Source organism: Gossypium hirsutum, chromosome A05 (genome assembly GCF_007990345.1).
Source record: "Gossypium hirsutum isolate 1008001.06 chromosome A05, Gossypium_hirsutum_v2.1, whole genome shotgun sequence".
Taxonomy (NCBI): domain Eukaryota; kingdom Viridiplantae; phylum Streptophyta; class Magnoliopsida; order Malvales; family Malvaceae; genus Gossypium; species Gossypium hirsutum.
The window spans coordinates 63,232,307-63,240,468 of record NC_053428.1 but is presented as its reverse complement, the minus strand read 5'-3'; positions in this window follow the sequence as shown (position 1 = coordinate 63,240,468).

Here is an 8,162-nt window from a genome sequence, read left to right as displayed (position 1 = left end):
TGCATTCTAGAAGTTTCTAGTATGAAATTGATTTGAAATATTAATTAGGAGGTCTTAAATAGTAATTTGACCAATTTCTAAGTTATGGACAAAAATTGGACATGGATGGAATTTTTGGAAAGTTTAGTAGTAAGGGTATTTTGGTCATTTAGGGGTAAAATGAATTAAAATACAAAATTAAAAGCCAATTTTGCTCATCTTCTTAACCATGGACGTGTATACCAAGGGAGACTCCATGGCTAGGGTTTTCAAGCTTCCCAAGCTCAATTCTAAGTCCGTTCTAACCCCGTTTTTCAAGTTCTTTACGTTTTTTGAGTCCCGGTAACTTGATTTAGCTTATGCTAGCAATAATTCAACCTAGGGTTCATATTTGGAAAAATACCCATAGGTAAAATTTGTGTATTCTGGTGTTTTATGATACAATATGAGGTTTTAAGTTATGTTAGACAACTTGTGCTACTCGGTTTTAAGTGAAAACGAGCAAAAGGGCTTAATCGGTAAAAATACCTAATAGTCATAAGTATATGTTAGAGTGAGAATTTGATGTTCCCATAGAAGGGAAAAGTGATCATCATGTCTTAAAACATAAGAATAAGGGATTAAGTTTAATTCCCGAGCCTAGGGGCAAAAGTGTAAATATGCAAAAGTTTAGGGGCAAAATTGTAATTTTTCTAAAGTTTGAGTTAAGGACTGTTTTGAATATTAAATTAATTAAATAAGTAAAATATGATGTTTTAGATCCCGAAAAACGAGATTTGAACCTAGAATGAGAGAAAAATCGAAAATTGGGAAAGTTGGTAAAATGGCCGTTTTAATATCAAGGTAAGTTCATATGTATAATAAGCATTAATTTATGCATGTTTCAATGTAAAATTGATATATTTACTATGATCTCTGAGGTGTTGAAAGTATGTAAGTTGGTATGATAATAATACAACAATAATGCTATAATTTATATTTGAAAGTTAAATTTAGTGAATTAATTGAAATATGTTAAATTAAATGATTCTGGTGCCAAGTTTATGAATTGATTTAAAAATATGTCTATGGTACATGAAGTGCATTGAATTATCATACATAAATGTGATTTCTATGATTATGGATATTATGGGAAATTGTATGTTCATATGATTTTTAATAAGATCATGTGTAATTTAATGTTATTGCGTTGATATTAAATGAGATGTAAGTTTATATGTAAGTAATACATCACTATTGCTTGTATTATGATATTTTATAAAAATATTGGAAATATGTTTGTGGATAATTACTTTATTGGTGAAATTGTTGGAAAAGAGAGAGAAATCCCGGTTGAACCTTCAGAAAGATTGGATGATAGAGATGGTATGTAGCTAGGTCACATGTATAGTGCTGAGTGCACATCATGTGTACAAGAGAGCTACAAGACATTATGATGTCGTTAGGTCGCATGGGTGATACTATGTGTACACCATGTAGACAAGAGAGCTACGAGATATATGTAGCTAGGTCGCATGCGTGGTTCCAAGTGAAGGACACCATGTAGACAAGAGAGCTACCAGATAAAATGGCTAGGTCACATGGGTGGTACTAAGTGTTCACCATGTGTACAAGAGAGCCAAACTATATGATGGGTGGAGCTATGTCCTGAAACCACCAAGTATCGAGGATTGATCCGAAGTGTTCAACGGGAGACTCTCTATGTATTGCTTTGTGAGTTTTGTGATGAATAAGTGCAGGAACTTGTTTATGTGAATGATGTGTTCATTAAGTGACCAGGATGTCGTAAGGTTATAAACAAGTAAGTTATACATGAGGATGATTTTATGGTGACCTTGTGATCATGGGCCTATACTTGTGATGTATGAAATTTGGTGAAAATGATTTGTGATATGTATGTTAAAATAAGGTTAATACAAAGAAAGTGTGAAAGAGTGAATTAGTAATAAAACTGTTTTGGACAGTAGCAGTGACGTGATTTTGAAAAATCACAAAAAATAGTATAAATTGAATCAGAGACTGAATGAGATATCAAATTAAATCTTAATGATTTTATTTTCATATAAAAGAAATATAGAAAGCAAAGGAGTTCTATATTTTGAGATATTTATGTTTTTGTGATACTGGTTCAGAATGATTACGTGATCCCCTGTTCTGACTTTGGAAAATCACAAATATTTGGATAAAAATAATTAGAGGCTCAAAATTATATTTTCAAAATCCATAATGAGTCTATTTTCAAGATAAATCAACAAGAACATTATCCGAGTTCTGTACTGTGAGATAATTATTTTTTAGTGAAGAGAGGTCAGAACTGTCAGAAAGTGAAACAGGGGAAATTTTAATGAATAAACTGTACTAATTGGCTAAACCAAAAATTATGAAAATTTTATGGTGGAAAGATATGTGAGTTTAGTTTCAGGTGAAATTTATGGATCTTAATTTGGAGCTCTGTAGCTCGAATTATAAATAATTAAGTGACTATGACTCGTGTGGACAGTTTGATGTGAACATTTATTAGTAATTGTGAAATCGTACTTACAAGAATGCTATATACATTAAGGATGTGGAATGGAAAGGAGGAGGAGGAAAATAAATATATGTGGAATACATGGAAACTATGGTATATGAAATATTGATATAATGAAATAACTGATATGTGTTTATAAGAAAACAAAAAGAGAATGTTATGCATCATGACATGTATATATATATATGACTAGTCTCAATGTAATGCTTGTTGGGTATGGAATGGAATTGAAATGTTTCAGGCAAACATGTTATTCTACGCATCTGAATCATGGTATTTTATAAAGATATGATCTAGCTTTAAATATGAATGCTTGATGATTAAGCTGAAGATATTTGGTAAGATGATAATCTTGGTATAAATGTATAAGTGGTACTATAATAAACAAGGTAAAATGAGTATGAGAGACACATGTATGATGACATACAAATGCTATGTTTGTGGTTTAATTGAGGATGTTTAATCATTAAATGAATACCATGTTATATGCTTTTGATTTTGTATAAGTGTGTAAGAGATCAAGGTTGACCAAAGCTTGGAAAATAGCCTAGGTATATTCCACACAGGCAGAGACACGAACATGTGTCTCAGCCGTGTATGGAACACGACTTTGGGACACGGGCGTGTGGAGCCCTAAAGCATGAAATTTCCAAGATTTTCGTAAGTTCTCGGTTTAGTCCCAAACCCTTTCTAAAGTATGTTTTGGGCTCCGTAGACTCAAATAAGGGACTATGTGTAAGAGAATGAACGCTTTGAAATATGAATAAAATTTTATGGCTCGTATTTTAGTTTAATGTTTTTATGTTTGTCTGGTAACGCCTCGTACCTTAGCCCGACCTCGGATACGGGTAAGGGGTGTTACAGTGGGTCCACAGTCGTCTCAGGTGACTCGTGCAACCTTAATAGTCAATTAGTGATAATAGGCCTATAGCCCATATTACGGGCCTATGTGGGCCCATACTCTCATATGGCCCACAAAGCCCAGAAATGGTTGTAGCCGTGAAGTTTACACTGCGATTCTTTCATGTGGGCCCTACAAGCCCATTAGGCCTACAAGGCCTAGTTTGGCCATCATGGCCCAAGATTATTTTGGTCCATGAGAACGCTCATGGCCATCTCATCCCCCACATGACCATATTTTGTTACATGGCCTGCCACATGCCCATGTGGTGCCGACAGCCCAGTTTTTGGCTTTTTGGCTTTTGTTGTTACGCATCTAATGGCAGTGCTGTACACACACATGTAACAAAACTGTAGCCTTAACACTTCTGAGATTAAAACACCTATGATTCACAACAACTCCACCATTATTTCATATTTATGGTTAATCCAAAACCATAGTATCTCAAATATTTTATCCGAATAATCACTACTTACCAATCCAACTATCGTACAACCCCTCTTTCTCCAAACCCAATGAACTCTCTCCAAAGCTTTAACCATTACGAAACAGTTAGCCGATTGATCAGAAGTTATAAACCCTTATCAATATAATCACTACTTAAAGTACTTACCACGAGCGAAAAGATCACTTGTTGTGAAAGAACAATTGACCTAATGCCTTGACTATGGAAATGACGCCTCTAGCAACATTCGGCAACCATAGAGTTAAGTGATATCCATTAAAGTGAAATAAAGGGTGAATGAGAAAGATACATTCGATCCATAGAGCAAATGAAATTGACAATTCCTGAGAAAAAGACTAAATAACAATCATCCAAGACCCCATTCTGGACAGCACCTGAATAACCAAAGGGGTATTCAGTTTTAGCAAGAGAAGGTAGCATGACTCAGAGGGAGAGAAGAATCGACCACAAATGCTAGAGGTATTCGGCCAAGAACTATTCGGCCGAGAGAAGAAAGAATGTTGAAACAAGGTGTTCAACTTGCAAAATAGAGTATAAAGGTTCGGCCAAAAAAAAATAAGAGCAAAGAAGAATCGATGGAGAGGGGAGTGCTTGTCATGCAATTGGCCAAGTTGAGATAGAGGAGAAGGCAAAATCGAAAGAAAAGAAAATAGGGGACATAAGAAATCAGCCAAGAATGAGGGGAATTCGGAAGCACCCTTGGAAACTTTTTGGGACTACTCGAAACCAAAAGTAGAGAAAACACCAAACGAACTGTTTGAAAACCTAAAATGTAAGGAGAGGATTCAGCCTCCCACTAGACTATGACCAAAGTTTTGCCAACAATAACCCCTCTATTCGGTCAACAAAACCTCCACTTACTCCTCCAGACACCCCTACCCAAACTGAAACTTTGTGTGCTGATTGTGTTATTTCGTGATAGATTTGAAATATTTATAATTAATCATTCTTGAAACTAACTATTATCGCGATGTAGGCAAGTGTACCTACCGAACAGTAGAATAGTTTTAGCAAGATTGGATTGTCGAACCCAAACGAACTAAAAGTACTAGTAATGACTGTCTTTTTATTATCTAGCCTAAGAATAATGGGGTTTTGTTTTGATTAACTAATTATCTAAAATAAGAACTCACAGAGAAAAGAATTGGGATTCTTTTGGAAAAAAATCGATTGACTTAAGACAATACCTAAGGAAAAATCCACCTAGACTTTACTTGTTATTCTGGCTCTGAATCAGATGATTTATTCATTCAACTTGTTCCTTAGAGATCCCTAAGTTATGTTATTATCCCTGTTCAAGACTAATAACGTCTAACCCCTAGATTGAATAACCGAGACTTTTCTCTAATTAACACTTTAGGGTTGCATTAACTCAATCTATGGATCCCCTCATTAGGTTTGACCCTAATTTGACAAAATCTTATCACCCTATGTCTAGGCGCGCAATCAACTCTGCTTAATTATGATAAATGTACTCTTAGCCAGGGTCTATTCCTCCTCTGAATAAGAGCTTATCTTGAATCAATATCCTGGATATCAAAACAAGAATTAAGAACACATAATTAAGAACAAGTTAAATATTTATCATTCAATTCAAAATATAATAACAAGATTCGTCTTAGGGTTCATTCCCCTTAAGTATTTAGGGGATTTAGTTCATAACTAAATAAGAAAATAGCTTGGAAAAATAAAGAATACAAAACATAAAGAAAACCAAAAACTCCTGAAGGGGAATTGAGGAGAGATCTTCAGTCTTGATGATGAATCTGGCTTCTAAGATGAATTAATCGGCTTCCTTGGAGTAATTCCTTACACCCTATTCTATGTGCCCCCTTTTCTCTTCTTCTAGGGTGTATTTATAGGCTTTGGAATGCCTATGAGCCCTAAAAAGTGGCCTTTTCCGAATTGGACTTAACTTGGGCTTCGCAGGGACACGACCATGTAACACCCCCGTGTGCGATTACTTCAGGCCGTGTTCAAGCCTATTAGAATGGCACGGGCTTGTGCTATACCCATGTGAGTCGTGCTTCGATTCTGCCAGATTGACACAGCCGTGTGGTCTGCCCGTGTGAGGAAGTCCAAGCCGTGTTAAGTTCTACTCTTGCCCATTTTCTCTCTTTTTGGACCGTTTCTCATTCCTTTCGCTCTCCTATGCTCTCCTAAGTATAAAATGTGAAATTAAAGCATTAGGAGCATCAAATTCACCAATTCTAATGGAAAATCATCTATAAAATGCGTTAAACATGGGGTAAAAATATGTATAAATTACAGTTTATCAAATACCCCCCACACTTAAGCATTTGCTTGTCCTCAAGCAAAATCCTCAACTCATAATCAAAATAAATTCTTCTCAACTTATAATTTCTATCGATAATATCTCAGAATAATCCATAGGTGATAATCATACATTGAGAATTCAACTAAAAGAACATAAAAGTTTCAAACATTCCAAGTTGAGTATTTAATCATGCAAACATAGGTGTCTCTTCGCATCTAAGTAATTACCTTTGATTCAGAATATCACAGAGTTTCACATCCTCACTAAAGATTCACTCAAATCACTCGAGGTGTTTAAGGACAATAAATGAAGCATTCAATAGTCAATAATGAAAATTCATTACCATAGGCTTGCATGAAAATCAAATCTTCACCACTATAATTTAAGATGATACATCAATCAAAAGGTCTTTCGAGGGTTGTAGTGCAGCTTGGTTAGGTGGGTGTGGTCACAACCTGAAAGAAAGGGTTAGAATCGAGATTGAATTGAAAATTTGCCTAACTAGAAAAAGAGTTAATTTTCACTTGCGTACAACAGAGCTTCTTCTCAGAATATTGAATTACTAATATATATACATAGTTTTTTTTAAGAACAAGTTAAATACATAGCCTAACTTATTACAAACAAGACATAGCTAAGAAATTTCTTCAACTCAAATCTCGACAAAAATAGGGATCAAATTAATTTGGGGGTCATTTTGATATACCAAATCAAATGGTGTGGTCTCGACATGCATAATCAAGCAAGTTCTAGAATAATAGTTCAATACTGACGCACTCAAAGCAATAATAAAAGTGAGTATGAAAGAATTAATAGATGCTCAAAAGGCTCAAAAATCTCACAAAAAATTATGGCTTTTTGATGTTTAGACTCGTGAATTCCAATTCAAAGTAATGCCTAGACTTGGGGAAACAACCTATAATTTTAAATTCTTAAAAATCAACTTATCATGCTTGATTCTCTAATGTCTTAAAGTTTAAACAATCAATGCATAAATGTCTATGTTTTAATTCAAGATATATCAATCAAAATCATAAACAATTAAAATTTATCATAAATATGATATGAGAGCTTTTCAAGAGAACAAAGTAATTATTCAGGGATTTTTCTGATAATGAAATAAATACCCCCCACACTTAAGATGTACATTGCCCTCAATGTACAAAGATAGATATTAGAGTATAAAAATAAGATAGGGAGAGAAGTGAAACTTCCTGTATGATGAAATTCTCGAACTGGTGTTCTAGAGAGGAATCGGTTCGAGAGTGGAGGAGGATACTCTGGTGGTCGTAGAGGTTCATTAGCCATAAATCTTGCGCCAAAACAATATTATATCTAGTGGTAGCTATGGTCGTGGTCGATTAGGACATGGCAGTCGTGGAGAACCTTTCCCGGTGGAGTTTTAGTTCCTATGTGACAATGAACTTAAGAGCTCTATATAACTGTGATAAAATCAAGAACTTTTTAGGGGATATTAGGAAGAATAATTAGTCAAAAAGAAATAACCGAGTTCAATAATTAAAAATAAAATTTCTAAAATCTAATAAAAATAAAAAAATAGTTTCAATAAAAATTAAAAACATAAAATAAGAAATAAATATTTCTAAACATCTTTATCGCTGGATGGTTCGCGAGGTGGGATTGACGATGAGATGTGGAGGTGCTGACAAATCTACTGTATGGTAGCATCAATGTTGTCAAATCGTTGAAAACACTGCTGCTCAAATCGGGTGAGGCGCTCTGAGATGTCAACATATGAAGCCGCCGTTGGAACTGGACGAAGGGGTGGTGGTGGCTGAGTCGGTGGGCCCTCGTGCTGTGGGGGGACATCATTAAGAATGTCCTCCTAGGCCTCCTCCTCAATAGATTGGGAAGGTGATATTGGGGAGGGTAAGTTCTTTGGTGCCTCTCGATCATCCTGATGCTAAGCATGCTCGAGATGCCTTGTGGAGACATCTGGCTGATGAGGGTCAGGGATGATTCTTGGGCCGCAGTGTTGAGGAGCCCG